Source organism: Brachycentrus maculatus, unplaced genomic scaffold, assembly GCF_059751285.1.
Source record: "Brachycentrus maculatus isolate JH-2025_06_01 unplaced genomic scaffold, ASM5975128v1 h1tg000005l, whole genome shotgun sequence".
NCBI classification, from domain to species: Eukaryota; Metazoa; Arthropoda; class Insecta; order Trichoptera; family Brachycentridae; genus Brachycentrus; species Brachycentrus maculatus.
Window position 1 is genome coordinate 2,364,619 of NW_028280760.1, and position 21,703 is coordinate 2,386,321.

Genomic DNA, 21,703 nt, shown 5'->3' on the forward strand with positions numbered 1-21,703 from the left:
TATACACAACCATATTCGCTCAGCGGAAGGATAAAACTAATTATCTGTCAAATCAGACATGAGCTAAGTGTTACCATTCACGAAATAAGCACTAGTTGAAAAAAAAAACTTTAGATGGCGGACCCTATATTTTTTATTCCAGTTAGATACTACAGGGTGGCGCAAAACTGATCACCCTATAGGAAGATGTTATTATTTTTGCAAATGGCTTCGTACGTCAATCATATTTGACATTTGTGAACTAGACAGCTGCAGTATACAAATAGATTCAACTTGAATAACTTTTATGCTTAATAAAAAAATGGGTGATGGAAATCTTTATTTGGACCTTACTTTTTTTTGTTAAGTGGAAAGTATGATATCCGTCAAGTGGCTGCCGCCAGTGTTGTTACACATTTATGCCCGTTTTATCAATTTGTTTGTATACTGCAGCTGTCTAGTTCACAAATGTCAAATATGATTGACATTTTAAACATCTTTCGATAGCGTGATTAATTTTGTGCAACCCTGTACAAGCGAGAGGGCAAAACAACTCTATAACGTGCTTTCTCAGCGTTTTATTTTATTGAGAAATATACTCTATAATCTTAAGGGGGTACTCGCGAATAAATAATTCAGTATGGGATCGGTTGCGCGGACAGCCACATGTCGCTCACTCCTTTCAAGAACGTCATAAATCAAAATTCGTCAATTTTCAGTTGTGCATGTTTTCGGAATACCCAGAAAATGTACTATATCCCAGCAAAAGCGGCATATTTTAAACATAATATTTACCCGCTACAGGGCAGAAAGTGTTGTTTTTGCATTGAAGAAAATGTTTTGTTTAATTATTTTTTTAAATAAACTAAATATTTTTCTAATGGAGAAGCAACCTTCTGGTTTTACCTAAAAAGATATGTTGCACAGTAAAAATTTCAGTAAGTTGCTTGATATTTATTTTTAATACATTGTATTATATTTTCAAACTTTAAAAACGTTCTCCTGAAAAATCAAGTATTTTGATTTATGACGTTCTTGAAAGGAGTGAGCGATATATTTACAACAACTATTTCTAAGGTATTAATTTGAAGGTCATTCATTCATTCAAACCCTTATCCGCGCCCCAATGGTGCATAGGGCACTGCATCATATAAACGCAGTGTTATCTTGATCGTTAACACATGAAGGAAAGGTGATCAGCCCTCCGCTTCTGGTACCAGTCCAAGGTAATATTGAATAAATATAAGAGTGAAAAAATCACTTGTATTTATTGGACCCACCCTGGGAAACGAACCCGGGACCTTCAGTACGATAGCCGAGCGTGCTGACCATTGCACTACGGAGGCGGACGGATATGTAGGTACTGACCTCAAAATGATCCGATCGACCACCGGTAAGACAAAATGACATGTCATGGCTAGAAATATAAAATCTAGGGCATCCGTTGGTCGGTAATTCCCAAAACCACGAGACAACTACGTTGAGACATAGGACTATCTACTCGCGAGCATAATGTTGCGGTTGTGACACTTTCTACGGTAATCAAGAACGGACATCAGTTTTTTTTTCAAACTCTAATGCATAAAACCTCTAGCAAAAGCGACGATCTCATCCAAGTTGAATCGTTTTATTCATAAATTGAGTTTACGCGAGTTGCTATATGTAGATGTAAAAATAAAAACATCAAACAGGTGACAGCAAAAATAATATGACGTCAGATACAGGAATTTCGATGCATAAACATATTAATAATAATATTATGTAATATTTTTTTATTAGCCTATAAATTATTTTAATCGTATTAATTTACTTAAAAACTTAGAAAATACGGTTTCTTTGATATCAAGTACGTGAAAGTGTTTACATATTTTAGGTCAAAATAGTTTTAATTTCGGCATAAGTATTTCTCTAGTCCGCCTCCGTGGTGCAGTGGTTAGCACATTTGACTACTTGGCTGTCCGAACTCAAAACACAGTAAGGGACATTTTTTTGCAGTACGTTTTTTTTGCATTTTTGGGCTAAGTAGATTCTACTTAGTCTAAAAATGCAAAAAAAACGTACTGCAAAAAAAATGTCCCTTACTGTGTTTTAAGTTTGGACAGCCGTACTATGCTGGAGGTCCTCGGTTTGGTTCCCAGAGGAGTGATAATAATTCTGAGTGATAAAGTGATTTTTTACTCTCATATTTAATTAAATTATTTTTGTCCAAAACTGGTATCTGAAACGCAGGACCTTGCCCTTGCCTTAATATAATTTACGATAAAAAACACCGTATCGATGCGATCCAGTGCCCTATGCTCAATTTGGTGCGGTTTTTAATGGTTAAAAGAATCTCTAGAAATATCTCTTCCACAGTCCCCATCCCTTAGATTTCCGCATTACACGCCTCCCCCCCTATCCGTAACTTTGTGTTCCTGTCATTTTGCTTTTAGAAGAATTTGTCACAGCTTCAATAATTTTTCACTAAATAGACTGAAAATTTCAGTTCGCGTTTTAAAAGCTTAAAGTTTTATCAAAAATAAATAATTTATGTTTTTTTTCATGTTTGATAAAATGAGTACAAAAGCGATGGCGGGTCAAGTAACGGAATTTCACAAGCAGAATACGAATTCGGTGCCATAAAATGTGCCAGATTTCAAATCGAAAAAGTCACTAAAAATATTATTCATTTTGTAAACAGTCTCGATAAATTTAGGCCGACATTCAATGGCACTCATGGTAAAATATAAATTTTTATGATTGACATAAAAACTTAAGAAATTTCTCGGCAAAATAATTTTAATGATTAACGAGAAATAAATTATAAAAAGTAACAAATTTGTGAGCAGAAAGGTGGGAAAATGTATTATGTAACATTTTTTTACAAGTACATATCGCTCACTCCTTTCAAGAACGTCATAAATCAAAAAACTTGATTTTTTAGGAGAACGTTTTTAAAGTTTAAAAATATAATACAATGTATTAAAAATAAATATCAAGCCACTTATTGAACTTTTACTGTGTAACAGATCTTTTTAGGTAAAACCTGAAGGTTTTTTCTCCATTCGAAAAATAATTCATTATATTTAAAAAATAATTGAACAATACCTTTTCTTCAAAATACAAAAACAACACTTTCTGCCCTGTAGTGAGTAAATATCAAGCTAAAAATATGCCGCTTTTGCTGGGATATAGTACATTTTCTGGGCATTCCGAAAACATGCACAACTAAAAATTGTCAATTTTTGATTTATGACGTTACATACATAATAAATTCAGAGTAAAGACAACTATATCGTCTTCGTAATTTATACATGATGTTTGTTTGACGGCACTGAAAATTGTGTTTTATGTAATTATGTTGAAATCAGAATAATAAAAACTTAATGTAAAAAAATACTACCTTTTTAATGTATAAGTAATTTGTTTAAAGATTACTACTACAATAAAGTTGATTATTCTACATTTTGACATCTCTACAAAGATGTAGAATGCAGAAGATATTTATTATTGTCTAGGTATTTACAGGGTTTATGACCTGTTATAGGCTGGTTAAGTGATCAGTTTACACACGTGCAACATTCACCATTCTACTATTCTTCATCTATGTTAAGATATCAAAATGTAAAAATAACTCCCAAGTGGAGGAAACCCAGATATGTGAACAAGTATTTGGACACACTCAAATTATAAAAATTATTGTAATTTACAAATAAAATATAGTTATGTGAATCTTGACCAATGTCTGTACACGATGGATTATTCAGTTCTTTAGACACGTTGCGCGATACAATAGGATAGCCTGGAACGACTGGTTGTGATGGGTAGCCTGGAGGGGAAGAGAGAGAGAGGAAGATCCCACACGATGGATCGATTAGTAGCAGGCACCTCGGTGGTTGAAGTGCTACGTGCAGCGCTGTGGGTGGATAACTGGAAAAGAGTCATTGCATCGAAAAGGGTCACAACCCTCAGTAATGAGGACTAAGACGGAGAAGAAGAAGAAATAACGTGAATATTATAAATTATTTTAATGGGAAAATAAATCGAAATTGGTATGTATACAATGCATTCGTTGCAAATAGTTCATTGGATGTGGTTTTATACTACGTACATACTAAGGGTTTTACCTGAAGGGTATACGTAATTGACCACATAAAACCTGCCCTGAAACCATGACCAGGCATACAGACGAGTTCTGACTTGGTTCAAGGGGAAAGATCCCGAGTTTACACACTATCCTAGCTATAAGTCATAACAACACACACATAGTTATTTATTCAAACTATGGTTTTGCATAATTTAAAACCCGAATGCTTTATTTACTTTATTTGCTATTTATAAAACATAAAAATTTGTCCAGGGGTACACGACAGATTGATCCTGCTTAGATCTTAAGTTTTTTCATTAATTAAATGAAAATTAAAACAATGGTAAACGATATAAATACTATTTATATCATTAAACAAGTTTTAATTCAACATGCAAAAATATAATTTGAAAACAAGTAAAATGAAGAACAAAATTTCATTGTATATTTTAATTTAATTTTAAAGAGAAGTAACATGGAAAACAAAATTCACTTTCGATCAACGTTTAAAACACCATTATTTTTTAAATCATCTATCATCCAATTGACTCTGAAATCTATAAAGGCTTATGCACCACCGCTTATCATGTTCCTACTTAGGCTCAAATTTTATACATTTTACAAACCAATTTTCCACATTGTGAGTGGGTTTACTCTTTGTAATTAATTATTTAGTTATTCAATATAATTCTAGGCATAACACTCGGATTTGCAACATTTTTACACTCTCCGAGACGTGTACAAACACATACGTTATTTCGATTTTGTATTTTGTTTGGTTGTTGGGGAATTCCAGTGTCCATGGTTAACCGACGGCCAGGGCTACCCGCCCTTCCCCTAATTACAGCTTTTACTCGACACCCTTCGATCAGGTTTGATTGAAATAAAAATATGAAATTGTGAGCGACTCTTGATTTCGAAACTGATTTACATAATATGAACTTACCATGGTCTAAAGTACCATAAGCAGTGGTACCTACTGTTGCTCAATATAATGAAGTCTTTTTATCTCGCGTAAATTAATACAACCATGATCAGCAAACTCATTCCCAAATTGAACAAAATAAGAAAGCTGAAAACCTTATCTGTCAAGTGTACTTATTTTTATTTCAATAATACGAAATTTAAAAATGATCCATACGCAGTGTCGTATTTTGTTTAGTAAAGTAATTAAAATATAGGGTGTTTTTTGGGGAAAGATTTTTTTTTAACTGGCAACATTGTTTCTACAGACTGTCAATTTAACAGTTGATAGTCGATTTGTAGTCAGTACATTTTGCCATGAATAGATTGAACGACCATTATGCGCGTCGTAAGTTCGATGAATGGGCCGAAAACAATATGCGACTAGATCCTTTTTTTCGACGCAAAATTTTGTTCCCGATGAGGCACATTTTCGGTCAAATGGCTATATCAATAAGCAGAATTGCCGAATTCGGAGTGGAGAAAACCCAGAAGCCTTTGTCGAGATGCCCTTACATCCAATAAAGTGTCACTGATTGGTGTGCTATATGTGCAGATGGAATCATTGGCCCATATTTTTTTAAAAACGATGCCGGCCAGAATGTTACGGTCAATGGAGAGCGCTACAGAATCATGATTACTGACTTCTTCGTACCTCAGTTGAATGGCATTGATGTGACAGAACTGTGGTTTTAACAAGATGGCGCAACATGCCACATGGCGGGTGCCACCATCAATTTACTGTGGGAAATTTGAATAATTATATCTCTTAAAAAACACCCTTTTCATATGAAAAAGAATTCACATAATGTCAAGGTCACGAGAGAAGAGCACCAAGTATTTCCAATGCATTTTTATGTTAATTTTAAAGATAAAAAATGCACATTAATTAATAGTGTTGATTCTACAGATGACGCTCCGTTGAAAGTAATGTAAAATTAAAGTAGTTCCATAAGATTAAAAATTATTTTTAATTAAAATTTCACCTGGTAAATACCACTATTTCTTAAAAACTATTGTAACACGTGCGTGTAAAATGATGCAGAATGCATAGAAATACGTATCACAATAGATTTAAAGAAATAGTGTGTTTACCGAGTGAAAAGGTGGTATGGACATGTGGATTATATATATATATATATATATATATATATATATATATATATATATATATATATATATACACACATTCTGTATATATTCGTATACTCATATTATGAATATATGCCATATACAAAATTGTACAATCAGTTTAAATAAATAAATAAAATACGTAATGAAAAAATTGTGTGTGTGTTTTTTTTTTATTTATTTAAAAGTTTTTATCAGTATCTTTATCATTGCACACGTGATTCAAGTTGCACTTCCAATCAAATTTAAAATAAATAAAAATATTTTTGACAGCACTAACTGCATTCATACAGTGTATCATTTACTTTGAAGGTTTTCAACATTTTATCTGTCAATTTGGCGACAAGAGACATTACCTGTGATTCTGTTTAATTATTATGCATTATTTATGTCGAAAAATATTAATTCTCAATTTGTCTGTATACGAAAAATATTATTTCGAAACGTTAAATTATGCAAGCAATTCGGTTTTGTGTAAAGCATGCAGATTTAAGGAAAATTCTATTATTTGCTAAAAACATGTAATGTTAGTTTATTATATAGTTATACATACTGTTATGTACATGACAGTCTTTTTTTATATTTTTAGATTACTTAAGTGAAAACCTCTAATGGGAATGCTATTTTTTTATTATATTATGTTATTTTTGTTAAATATTCTGATGGTTTTCCAATAAATAAATAGATATTTTTATTAAATGTTTTTAGCAGATACTTTGTGGCACATTTTATAAACTTTATAAAATTAGATAACTTTGTTTCAACCACTTTTTTATTAATAGTACACTTTAACCTACCGGTTTCGACAAGAACCTTGTCATAATCAGGGTTTATGAAATTCTAAAACATTAAAAACATTAAAATACTCATAATTAATATCATTCCCTTAACAAAAACTTATGTTAAAGTGTACTTAATAATAATAAAAAGTGGTTAAAACAAAGTTTTTTCATTTTATAAAGTTTAAATAAATAGATATTCGAAATGGCAAAACATTCAAAACTTGTATCCATCTTTTATTGTATTCTTTTCGAAATGTTATAAAATTAATTAAATCACATCCGCTCCCTAAGAGAAGTATGTGGAGTCCACAAACTGTCTCTAGGAAAAAAATACCTACATAATTCTCAACATAAATACATATATAAACAATACATATACAAACAATATGAAATTATGTATTGTAATAAGAATATGAAAGCCTGGAAGTTTACAGGGTTTTTCATATTTTTTTGGCTGATTTAATAGATTTCTCTTCATCTTCAAACCCTTACCCTCACCTCAATGGTGTATAATGCACTCCATCATATAAACGCAGTGTTATCTTGATCGTTAACATATTAAGGAAAGGTGATCAACCCTCCGCTTCAGGACAATATTGAAAAAATATAAGAGTGAAAAAATCACTTATATTTATTTTAACCCCCCCCTAGGAATCGGTTCCGCGACCTCCAGTACGGTAGCCGAGCGTGCTGACCATTTCACTACAGAGGTGGACATATTTACATAAATTATTATATTTAAATATGAACTTTTTTCACATAACACAAGGAATGTCGCCAGGAGAAAATAAGTTCCTACCGACTGGTGAACAGCGAAGTATGTGGGTACTCGATACTCGATAAACTACATATAATCATTATGTGAACTGCAGGTTTATCCTTGGCAAGCTGCTCGCAGCGTTGAACTTGAAATACCTGTTTAAGGTGTGTGTACACTACACGTACGTGCAATGGGTAATATTATTTACATTAACTTCCCTCATTATCTCTGTTTACATTAATAAACAATTAAATATGTAGTGGTCAAAAAGTACAAAAGCTGTGACGTAACAATACGAAAGTTTTGGCTGCCCGATTCTTAAAAAAAACATTGATACCTGCGCATTCACAAATTCTGTTTCAAATTTGTATTTTAATGAAAAGGTCCATAAAAGGGATAAAGCACTTTTTTATAGTAAACCACGCTCTGTATTTCATGTGAATAAAATAAACATCAAAGTAACTTCCAAAAAAAATTTTCATAGACAATAAGTAGAAATTTTGATAAAATCCATAATTTGTGTACTTTCTCTATGCTTTCGTTCGTTCAAGAAATGTCACTTACGGCGGGCGGTAAGGTTTGTTGAGGAAAATTTAACTATTTTATTTGAAGCAGGAAATATCACAAAATAAACGAAACATACATAAAGAAAAAAAGTGAGATAAATAAAACTTGTTTGTTTATTTTCGCGTGGATCATTTTAAATGGTTTAAGCAAAAGTAAAATATGTATAATATGTTCATAAACCCCCACAATTTCATTTATTAAACATTTAAAAAAATATGTTAGAAATTAGATTACCATAAATCGAATTTCAAACGTTAAACCCATACTGAAAAACTTTATTTTTATTTTCAATGTTATTGATATACATATAATATAAAAAAAAATGAAAGTAAAAATTATGACGTTTTAATATTAGTAAGTTAAAAATATTTTCAGAAATCTAATATTTGTAGTTTATTAATTCACTTTTTCAAAGAAACATGGATATGTATAAGGTCACTCGCATTTATTCGTTTATTCAATATTACGTTAAACTTTTTCTGTATACAGCCCACAAGTTGCATGGAGGTAGTATTTATGCGACCATCCAGAAAATTTTTCTTGATACGGCCTCTGCCTGGGACAATGACCCAAACATTGTATGTCGTAAAGCAACTCAACAAAGGTTGAGGTTTGAATATACTCGTATATACAATAAAAATAATTTGAGTGTGTAAAAAAAATTGTCCACAAATTCCGGATAAATTTTTGTTTGCAAATTCCCACTTTTTTTAGGGGTTTATCAAGATTTTTAATTTTATTAATTTTATTTGTATACAATTACAAAAAAATTATATTATATTTTTATGGGATATTTATTAAAAGGGTGATACTAACAAAGCACATTTTCATACCGTTTAAAAATTAATCAAAATTTCTTTAAAATATAAAAATTAAACACTTGTTTAAGACCATTTTTTAAGTTTATTGATGTTACATCAGAACAGTTTCGAGAAATAATAATGTTTTCATTAAATCATGAAAATATAAACGTTTGTATTTTCACGTGTTGATAAGAACATCAGTAGTTCTCGAAACTAATCGTTTTTATATCAATAAACTCAAAAATTGGTCTTATACAAGTGTTTTATTTATATATTTGAATCATTATTTTATTCCACAAAGTTAATGCCAAAAAAAACATAAATAAAGTAATTTTTCAATTTATTGATTTTTAATATTTTTAGCTTGATATAAATACTTGAATTTATTACCAGTACAAAATATTTTATTCTCTTAAAAATCTTTTAGCTGCATTCTAGTTTTTTGTCAAAGTAGCTAATTTTAAAACTTGCTGAATTACAATTTGTGATTTGAATTTTAATAAAGTACATTATAAAAGATCGCATTTGTTACATATCTATATAGGATACCGAAAAACATCGATTAACAAATTAATTGCGTCATCCAATATGCATAAGAATAAACATAATATCGACCCTCCCGGCAAAATATCGTAAACGCCTCTTATCTAATAATCGTTTTTTTAAAGTAAATTTGCAAAAATAAAATAAATATTAAAGGTGTATTCTGAAATATACAATTCAGTACGCGACCGTCGGAAGAATTTATGTACAATACACTCCCGATTTTCCGGGGTTCGGTTAGCCGGGAAGCGGAACACGTGGTTCATTGAATAAAATATTTTATAAAAACATAAATATTTCACAATAGTACCTACTTATAATGTCGAAACACGTGTTGAGGGCCGAATACATTTGTTGTCCGCAGTGAAAAAATAACAGTCTCACTCACTTTTACGTCATGTTTATGGCTTTAAATATTTGTAAATTACCTTTATAACCTCTTTTTATTTCTTAGTCGTCATATGTGATAAAAATCTCCGGCCTTATCAGAGCGTTTTATCCGACGAAAGATCCATGGTTTTGGTATTGGAGTACGGATTCACTGATGCGAATCCAAAAAATATTGTGGTATCATACTTTAAAAAAATCTTTTTCATGTTCAAAACATCAATTTTTGTATTGTTTAAGCAAGTAAGCATACGTATGTAAGTGCATATAGCGCAGTTTCAAATTTTCTATTTGTTCACATTTTTTCCGATTGAACGGGAAATAGATTATACGGGATTTTTTTCACCATCCGTCCTAGAAAATCGGTAGTGAATGAAAAGGGCGAAGATTGTTTGCAAGGACAGATTGATGTGGCGTTCTAATCTCTCTTCCTACCCCTGCGCGGAGGCGACGTGATGATTAGTTAGTTTTAATTTTTTTATTGAAACTTATTTTTGTAGGGTGTTAAAAGTTATTGGAAGTTCATCTTCAACCTATTTCAGTGTAAAAATTAACCATTTCAATTTTCTACGCATCGATGAGTACTGTTTACTGCTGTTTCTAATTCTTTTATTGTATAAGCAAGTCCTTGATATCAGCCAATAACAGAGAACCATCATTATTGTTACCTACGAACGGCTAGTATAAAAATAATAATAGCGACATTTTCTTTATGGTTGATTCGACACAGTGCAAAATAAATAACACGCGGTGTTTAAAAACTATTTATTGGAGATGTTATCATTAATTTCAAAGTAATTATTAATTAATCGTAATCTCTAACAACAATGGTGGCAACGTAACCATTTATGCCTACAGTTTTTCCTTGCGTTTTCCTAAACGTTGCTGATTCTTTGTGGCACATTTTATAAACTTCATATAATAAAACTCAAACTTTGATTAAACCACTTTTCTTCCAACGGTTTCAACAACCACCTTGTCATCTTCAGGGATGGATATGTATATGTACATATCCATCCCTGAAGATGACAAGGTGCTTGTCAAAACCAGTTGGAAAAAAGTACCAAAAATTAAAGTGGTTAAAAATAAAGTTTGAGTATTATTTTATAAATTTCTTACATTTTTCACTGGCTCCTTAGTGTAGTGGTTAGTGTATTTGGCTATCGTGTCTGAGGTCTCGGTATATTTAAATATAAGTGATTATTCAAAACGCAGTAATACTTTGATTTTTTTATGAAATAAAGTCGTACAACCTGCTTCCGTTATCCATAAAGTCACTAAATACCAAACTCAGTATAAAAAAGCTATTCATAAATGCATAATGGAGGCGGGTAGATCTGAATTAGATGGCCAAAGCCATGTCTCATTTAACTGCATGTCATAAATATGTAAGTTTCTCTTCATACATTATAAAACGTACCCTCGGAACGGGTAAACCTAATGAGGGTACATTATTTGGTTGTAATTTGAAATTATGTGTAGGATAAAATATAATAAATAAATAAATAAAAGTTCTACAACATTAAAAAGAATCATTAAAAATATTTTTTTCCATAAGTCATTTTTCGCTTTTCTGTGAATTTACAATGTATTCGACCCGTGTTACAGAGTTAATTTAAAAAATAAAATAAAAATTGTTTTCGGGGTAGAAAAACTAGCCACGATATATTTGACAGAATAATTGACTGTACACACTTTTAAAAAAGGGTAGATAGGCCATTTACAAATTAAATTGTAAAATCAATATTTGATTATGGATTCAAAATAAACCTAAAACTGGTTATCTTCTTTGTGTGATGATTGAATTCATGAAATTATACATTCCGGACAGATGATATGTATTTTATGTTCTCAAAATTTTCGAATTTCCATTCAAATCATGAAATTCATAAATTGTCAACTCGTCATGTTCTTTATGACTGGTTTATTTTTTTAATATTATTCAGATTCATACAGTTTATTTTTACGACTTTGATATTAAAGTCATACTTATTTATATTATGCAGAATAATATTTGAACATTTTATGATATCCTGGTAAGGTTCTTATTATTAGATTCATTATCCTTATTTCATAAATTATCAACGAACTCATCATATTTCATATTTCAAGTATGTCATTTAAAAAAAAATGTTTTATTAAAATATTTTTTATACTATACGTCTCAGTAAATACCATATGAGTTAAGTGGTATTTTGGTGTTTTTAGGTCATAATTTTATACATTATAGAAAAACTGTACATGGTCAAATATTCCAAACAAATACTTAAAAGTGGCTCAGAATGATCGGCCGGTATGTGTGAGGAATTGCATGTATGTTGAAGAGGGTTCGCAAAGACAGATTGGTGTGGTGTTATATTCTCTATGCCCACCCGAGCAGCGTGATTTTTAGGTAGTAAAAAATGTCCGCGGTACAAAGTTTCAAACACCATACAAATGTGCTTGAAACTTTCAGTAATACCTACATATCGCAATATCATTTACACTCTAAAATGGAAATGTATGATTTTAGAATTAAATAATAGGGTGAGGATTCCTCGTAGCAAAAGCATCGGCCATTTGTGCCTTAAATCGAGGCCAACCATATGAACCAAAAATAAAAAGTACTATTTAATATATAAAAAATAAGTAATATTTAAACACTGTCAATGTGGTAAAAAATTTTTTACTACCGCGAGCATTGATTCAAAACGTTTTGAGTAATTCATACAGCAGTTTATTTTTTGTTGTTTGTATATATGAGAAAATTCATACAGCAATAAGCAAGAATACCTTTTTTGTGGTAGGTACGTACTAATTCCGAACCCCTCGTTAATATGGATGTTTTATTTGTTCCCCCTAATAATAAAAAATGAGTTTGGAGAGGTAATGTTGTCCAAAACGAATAGCCATAAATAAACACAAAAACCTCATCATATGTAGGTATGCATTAAATATTTTGATATATAAATAGACAAAATCTTAAAATAGGATATCCAAACTGAAAATACTACAAAAAACTGGAAAAAATTACATCTTTAAAACAATAATACATCCTTAATACAAAAGAATTAGTAAAAAAATGCTAGGCTTTATATGAGTATATTATAAATGGGTCGATCTAAAATAGATCGCATCATTCGGCCATGTCTTATTTGACATGTCATAAACAATTTGCTCTTCATATAATTTTATAATTTTACATTGTAAAATGTGCCCTCGGCACGGGAAATCCTGGTGAAGGCACATTATTATAAAAAATAATTTCTAACTATGTGTATGATGAAAAATTAAATTATAAATAATTTCAGTTAAGCAATTAATTTTAAGTATTTGAAAACATATAATTTTCCTGTCGTTCAATAGTCAGATGTTGAGCTATCATTTTTATATATGGCAACTGTGTTGCTGTCAATGTTCGATGAATTTAGAAAAGAAAATGGTATTTTTAATCGAACATTGGTCAGGAATAGAAAAAAGGTTAAATAAATAAATATAAACAAATGATAAAAATTTAATCAAAATTTTGACTTAGGGTCCAGATAAGATGTCTTCGTGGGTAAAGGTGACGTAATTTTAAACATGTCAATAGAAAAGTAGATGATTGCACTTAAAATAATCATTTAAATTTAATGAAACTTAATTATTTAAAAAAATACGTTCGCCTAAGACTTTTGACATATCGCTCACTCCTTTCAAGAACGTCATAAATCAAAAATAGACAATTTTCAGTTGTGCATGTTTTCGAAATACCCAGAAAATGTACTATATCCCAGCAAAAGCGGCATATTTTTAACTTAATATTTACCCGCTACAGGGCAGAAAGTGTTGTTTTTGCATTTTGAAGAAAAGGTATTGTTTAATTATTTTTTTAAATTCACTAAATATTTTTCAAATAGAGAAAAAACCTTGAGGTTTTACCTAAAAAGATATGTTGCAAACTAAAAAGTTCAATAAGTGGCTTGGTATTTATTTTAAAAACATTGTACTATATTTTTAAACTTTAAAAACGTTCTCCTAAAAAATCAAGTTTTTTGATTTATGACGTTCTTGAAAGGAGTGAGCGATATATGATTCTAGCGAGACGGTTATGTACCAAGGAAAAATATGATTTTACAAGGATGAGGGTATTTTAATTTTTTTATTTATTTAGATAGGAATTGCATTTATTATTATGTACAAAGGTTATAGATCATTTAGTGGATTATTGTTTCTTCTAGCTAATTAAATATGTTTTTATTTTGAATCTGTGTTGGGAACAGGAGGAATAATCTAGTGAAGGATGAAGGTATAACATTCAGGATTCGATCAGTGCATTTTTTATGGACTTTTCAGCATGCGGTCAAATTTTCAAAAGGTTTTCTGGATTTGGGAAAAAAATTGTGTCTTTGATCTGTTAATTGAGTAAGTTGCAAGTATGTCACCAAAACCCGTTTAATTTTAGTGTGTGTTTATGTAGAGAGAAATATTTTACGTAGGATAGAAAATGATAAGAAAGTGTACTTACAAATTTTAAGTAGATCCAATGTTTCTAGGAATACAAGACACTCTTCGTAGACAACTTCATTTCACACACAAATTAGGATAATCTGGACTAATTTACTGTAGATAGTCATCGTGAATTAATCTTTTACAACAAGCTGTAATTTAAAACAATAATAAATTGCAAGAAATATCTGTCAATTTTAAAAGAAAGTGAAAATATTTATGTATTGTAATTTACTCACAATACAAAAAAATACGATTAAAAAATATCTATTTAAAGAACTTTTTAAAACAGGTTTCATTTATGTTATCAAACACTCGCCAAACAGTTCGTTATATAAAATAACGGTTTGTTTTTGTATAGAAGTTTGACAGAGCCCGGCGAACGTGCTTTCCCTCGCACATCTAAAATGCAACTGAGGAACTGAGAATAAGAAACGCTAACGAGTGCGCCAAAGAATTTGATCACCTAGAAAACTCGATTATTGTAACAGGTATTTTCTACATGAGATGGAACTAAAAGTGCATTAAAGTAGAAGAACACATACTGGCAACATTTACCGTTATTTCTTTTTTGAATACTTTTGAACTTCTTCCTTTTTTAAATTAAAGAAAAAAACTTAATGCTGAGAAATTTAAATAATTTTTCAGTCAATCGTACTTTAATTACAATAACAAATAACATATTTAGGTATTTTTTTTCTAAAAGACATAAGATTTAACATTTCATTTTCTATGCCTAATGCATTTGTTCTCAAACGTTTTTGGTGACGGAACCCTTTGTAAACAGTAAATATTTTACGAATCCTTTTAAAAAGCGAAACCTGGATAGTTGTTTATCATTAAATAAAAAAAATAATACGAATACAGGTACAGTAAAACTAAGATATAACGTAGTAATTGGGGAGAGGGGGCGTTTGTTAAAGCCGAAAGTCCGTCTTGATTTTTTTTTTAAAATCCTTTATTTAGATATAAATCAACAATACAAAACACAAAAAAATATATATTCAATGTCATCGGGTCACGAAGTGACGTTGTTGTTTGATTTTGACGCCCTTACTTTCGGTAATCCTGTTTTGAAAAAGAACTCAAGCTTCCTGTTTTTTTTAATCAACTATCCAAAATTACGAAAATGTGTATAATATTTAATGGCCGGATTTTTGTCCGTTATATCTTAAGATCATAAAATAGAGGTCCGTTATATCGGGATTATACTGTACAGTATTATTCTATAGCTTCTATAACAGTATACAAAACAACACACAATTATACAATATTCAAAATAACCCTTTATTGATGTGGAATTAGTCAATGTAAATTGATAAAATTGTTTCCTTATCTACAACATTTTGAGTGTGTCCAAATACTCGTTCACAAATCTGGATATGAGTTATTTTTTACATTCCAAGAATTTCAGTAGTGTGGTTGTCAATCATGGGTAGAATTGGTGAATGTTACACGTGTGTAAAGTGATCACTAAAATTATGTCTTAAAGTCACCAGAATACCACTTAGTTCCTATGGTATTTAGTGAGTCGAATAGAATAATAAATATACCAGCCTATGATGCTCGTAAGCCCCGTTACTACCCATTCTTCGTCATCTATGTTGATGTTGATGTATAAAAAATGTTTCCTTATACCTACTCGCACAAATTGATTTGTTTGCAGTTTTTGATCGTAGCGTTGAGCCCTCCTAGAGGCATTTGCAGCTCATTTAGAGCACACTTTGATAACCGCTGGCCTAATGTGTATGCAGATTTAGTGGTAGCGTTTTTGCACGACCTCCTAAACCAGACAAGAAGCGGTCAACAAACCGTGGTACCTGAGTTGATTTATGGGTTATTTTTTGTTTTGTCTTACGTTTATCAAAGCACGTAGTTCTTTCTCTGACACACTACTGACTCCTTCATTCCATAGTTCTAAAAACTGGTTTTGAATCTTTTATTATTTTCGGGATAGAGTATCGATCGAATATGGACGAAACATTGACCCAATTCCTCCGTTAAGTCGATTTTACCCTAAGCATTCATTCATTATAATAAAATAACAACCATTTAATTGTTCACGTGAGTTTTATTTGACCACCAACCGGGTTTCAAAATTACATAGTTGTTATTTTATTCTATAAAATGCAGTTCCTTTTTAACTGTTTGTAATATATCCAAAATAAAACAAAATTATTGAGTCGAATTCTACTTTTATTTTAATATGGACAATGATATAATATATTATATTTTAATGTCTTGATAAGACGAAACGCGTCGCATTATATGTGGAGTTCCTCACCAAAACGTTCCATTATAAATGATTTTAAGTAATCGGGAATTCTAGCTTGTAAAATTGTTACGTTTTAGTGCGATTTAATGATTTCATATTGGTTTAACACAGGATTGGTCACGTTTTGTCGCAACTTTAATTAAGATTACGATAGAATACAGTAAACAGAACAGATTTGCATTTAAAGGATTTTTTGTCCAATATTGGAAATATAACTTTTTGGTGAGGACCTCCACATAATATATCATTGTATGTATTAAAATAAAAGAATCCAGTTCAAATATTTTGTTTTATTTTGGATAAATTACCAAAAATTAAAGGAATCTCAACCTTTGTGGAACATTTTTGAGCGCGAGTTATTTAAAAAATATATAAACAAATAAAAATAATTTTTAAAAAGTCGTAATTTTTAACGTGGTTATGTCAAATTGTATGCTTGCCAACGTTAAATACAAAATAAATCGTCATAAACTTTATAGTGAAATTATAAATGAAAACCTTGTTTTACCACTTATTTTTTACTCAAGTGGCAAAAAACAAGTATTTTCATTTATAATATAGCATGTCTTACCACAAAAAATGCCGATACAATAAATAAAATAATATTATAGTCGTTTCACAAATGTAAGAACTTTGGTGCCAATTTCACGTCGACTGAACATTTGAAAATATACTTCGGGACAGATGGACAACTGCACAAGGCAATAGAATGCAAATTAGCGTTGCGAAATATTACCGCTTTGATAAGACAATGTTTACGCGAAACAAAGAAATTGCATTACAGGCGTGAGACATTATGTCGCTCATGTTACCTACGACATAACTAACTAACCATAACGCCGCTTCCCCGCAGGGGTAAGCAAAGAGAATAGAACGCCACTCTGTCCTTGCGAATATTCTTCGCCTTTTCTATATAAATTCATCTCGTCATACATCTTCCCTTCAAACCCTTATCCGCACCTCAATGTTGGATCATATAAACGCGGTGTTATCTTGATCGTAAACACATGAAGAAAAGGTGACCAGCCCTCCGCTTCAGGTACCAGTCCAGGGTAATATTGAATAAATATTAGAGTGAAAAAATCACGTCATATATTCTCGCCGATTACTCCGGCTCCTGACCTGCCAACTTTTAAGTATTTGACGTACTTGATCACGCCAAGATTTCCTTGCCCTTCCTCTGGTCCTATTTCCAACTGCATTTGTCTAATGAATTTGTTTTACCGTTCTTTCCTCACTCATTCGTTCCACATGTAAAAACCAACTCGACACATCTTCTAAGAAAGGACCTTGCATTCTTTCTTTATTTTACCAATCAAGCATCTATTATATATCGTTTTGCAGCACACACGTCTGAGAGATCGCATTTCGACTGCGTTAAGTCTACTTTAATCACCAACGACATACATAAATATAATATAGCAAGACAATTTGAAATGCATTTTTGCAATCGGTCTCGCTTATATTCGGACACTTAAAAATGTATAATCAAGATCCGAGATTGGCTAACCGGATATTTACTTCCTTTCACTATTGCAGAAAATATGACAATACCATTGTTCTAAACACCTTTTCAATCACCATCAGCTCGGCTGTCCTGACTCAAAACACAGTGAGGGACATTTTTTGTAGTACGTTTTTTTTGCATTTTTGGACTAAGTAGATTCTACTTAGTCCAAAAATGCAAAAAAAACGTACTACAAAAAATGTCCCTTACTGTGTTTTAAGTTTGGACAGCTGAACTATCAAAAAAAATTGTGATTTTTTTTGTCCGTTTTGTAAAGATGTAATTTTAAGCGAGTGTCTATCGTTTATCTATCTAGTAGCGTATCGTGCAGGAGATCCCGGGTTCAATTTCTAGTAGGGTTTGAATAAATATACTGTAATTTTTCACTCTTATTATTAGAGTGAAATTGCCTGGCCTAGTACCTGAAGTTCAAGACTGATCACCTTGTATAATTAATAATCAACACGATTTTCAGTCGATCTGATGCAGTTCCCTATGCACCATCAGGTGCGGAAAATGGTCAGAAGAAGAATAATAAGAATACTAATATGTATAAAATTGTAGTAAGAAATGTCATTATTAAAAACAACATTAAGTGAAGTATCTGTTTTTAAATAACATAGATACATCATTTTAAGACACCATCTCAACAATTTATTATAGTAGTTGGTAATAGAACCAGAGTAAGGCCGAAGAAAACTTGGCATGATAAAGTGTTTTAATACTTGAAAGTGGTCAGTTCAGGAGTAGAATGTATAAAGAGATACATAAATGTGGAAGAGACGAAGATTGTTTGCAAAGATAGATTTGTGTAGCGTTCTATTTTCACTTCTTACCACTAAGGGGAAGCGGCGTGATGGTTAGTTAGTTTATATATGTATATATTTGATATATGTATCAATAAAAATATCACACATATATGGATAAATATCATACATAAATGCTCAGACTTCCATATTCTTCTTCATCTTTGATGAGATGCCAAAAAATAATACATTTAACTTATTAATTTAAATAGATTCTCCCAAAACTGTTATATCAATACCTTGCTATTGACTGTCTGACTGTTTTTTTTTCAGAATTTGAATTCTAGCAAACAATGTGTTGAAGAAAACTTAAAAAATAAAGTTTTCAACTAATTTTCACGTGCAGTTTCTCAAATAGCCCTCGTGTGGTTTTTCAAAATGGGTAGTCGTGCCATGTGATGTGTCCCAACTTGTCTACATGATCCACCTCACGGATCCTCCAAATGCCTGACATGACGATGTTTCAGTCATAACCTCAAATTACAGTTTAGTTGACAATAATAATATGTACTAATGACGACCAAACTACAAAAAGTGACATGATGCGTGCACTTAATAGCTACCATTATTAGTGCATTAATGTCATGGTTCATAAACAATAATTTATTTACGCAGTTTCATCATTTTCATAAAATTTTCTGATTAGTTGGAATTATCCTGGTAATTTTGATAATTCTTAAGGTGGGATTATTATTAGCCCGCAACTAAATTATCTTTGAACCCGGGTAACATATCGCTCACTCCTTTCAACAACGTCATATATCAAAAAACTTGATTTTTCAGGAGATCGTTTTTAAATTTTAAAAATATAATAAAATGTATTAAAAATAAATATAAAGCCACTTATCTAACTTTTTACTGTGCAACAGATCTTTTTAGGTAAAACGTGAATGTTTTTCCTCCATTTGAAAAATATTTAGTTTATTTAAAAAAATAATCAAACAATACCTTTTCTGCAAAATGCAAATACAACACTTAATGCCCTGTAACGGGTAAATATTATGTTAAAAATATAGTACATTTTCTGCACATTCCGAAAACATGAACAAATGAAAATTGATGATTTTGATATATGACGTTGTTGAAAGGAGTGAGCGATATGGCGAAATTACATTTTTGCTTAAAACACATACGTACAAGAATCCATTTCTACAATTAAATTAAACAAAATCATACTTAAAACCTTAACCATAACTAAAATGTTATTATTATCACAATATACCACATAAATTATTCATTCATTTTAAATTTATTTTGTCAGAAAAAATACATACTTTTGGATATAAAATTATGGTTTTCAACCCAGCCTTGTTGTGTATATAACGACAAAACTCCATCATTGGACAAATAAAACATTTGTGTAAGAAACTATACAGTTATTTTATTTTATAAATATTAAAAGTAAAGTAGCAAAAAAGTAAATATGTTTGTACAGTTACAAATTTGCAACAATAGCTATGTGTCGGTAGATTTAAAGGAAATTGATCATTTTAAAAGGAAAACAGCTTTGAATTTTGACATTTTGAGTATGTCCAAATACTTGTTAACAAATCTGGATTATCTCCAATAATACGAGTACTTTTTTTTTCTATCAAAAAATGTCAGAAAAGCTTTGAATTGCTTTGCGAATCTCCAACTATGTCAAGATCAAAGAGGTTGTTTATAAAATGGTGACTCTATAGTCCAGGTATAGGTACCATTACACCATTATTTTATGTTTAATCTTCGAAAATATACTCGTGTGAACTTAAATGTAAGCGTGTCGAGAAATAATAGCTATGTCAATATTAAGTACGCAAAGATATTCACTGATTCAAGTTTTAAAAATGTATAAGGCGTCGGCCTACTACAACGCGATTACGCGACCATCGCGTTAATTCTCACGAATTTTATTCGTACGAATCCGCGATTAAACATACAGATCTCGACTAAGTGTCCTTATTGGCATTCACGCGACCTATTAGGACACTTAGTCGAGATCTGTATGTTTAATCACGGATTCGTACGAGTAAAATTTGCAAGAACGCGCGATAATCGCTTAATCGCGTTGTATCTGCACGACGCCTTAGTGCCAGACCTTCTATTTAACTATACTAATTTACTTAACACGTCTCATACTTTTTTTAAATTTATTTTATAAAAATAATAAAAGACGTATTTCGTAGTTTTGTGTGGTATATGTGTTGTATTACAGGTGTTGTATTTGTATAACACACTGGCATAGAACTACTAAAATGTAACGTTTTATAATAGGAATAATCAGGGGCGTGCCTTCCATGTGGGCAGAAAAGCAGAGCCTATCCTAACTTACCCGCGTGACATAAAAACGCAACCAGTGCCTACCCTACCTTACTAAGCAGTACCAGCTTACCTTACTACCTACCTCTAATGCCTACCCTTATTAATTATCTGTGCACGCCACTGAGAATAATAATATCTAAATAAAAGACAGTACACATGGAAGTGAATCATGGAGTTAGCAAAACAAGAATGAATCAGAATGAATGCAGTTGAAATCCGTTCTCTTAGACAAATGTGGGGCAAAACGGTGCATGATAGATGTTCGAATAGTGAAATAAGGAAAAATACAAAGCTGATTATCGATAAAATTAAGAAAGTTATATTGAGATGGTTTGAACATGTAAAACGAATGAGTGACGAATAAAA

The 21,703-nt window shown here is 31.1% G+C and overlaps 1 protein-coding gene across 1 annotated transcript in view; it reads right to left on the reverse strand.

Moving 5' to 3' along the window:
• LOC148313844 (uncharacterized) overlaps positions 1-14,840 on the reverse strand; it is a 45,787-nt gene extending 30,947 nt beyond the window's left edge. Inside the window, exons 1-2 of the mRNA XM_088257161.1 lie at positions 14,688-14,840; positions 14,468-14,600 (exon numbers count right to left, since the gene is read on the reverse strand). The gene's annotated coding sequence lies outside the window, so the exon portion shown is untranslated. The remainder of the gene's footprint in view (positions 1-14,467; positions 14,601-14,687) is intronic.
• Between the last annotated feature and the right edge of the window lie 6,863 nt (positions 14,841-21,703).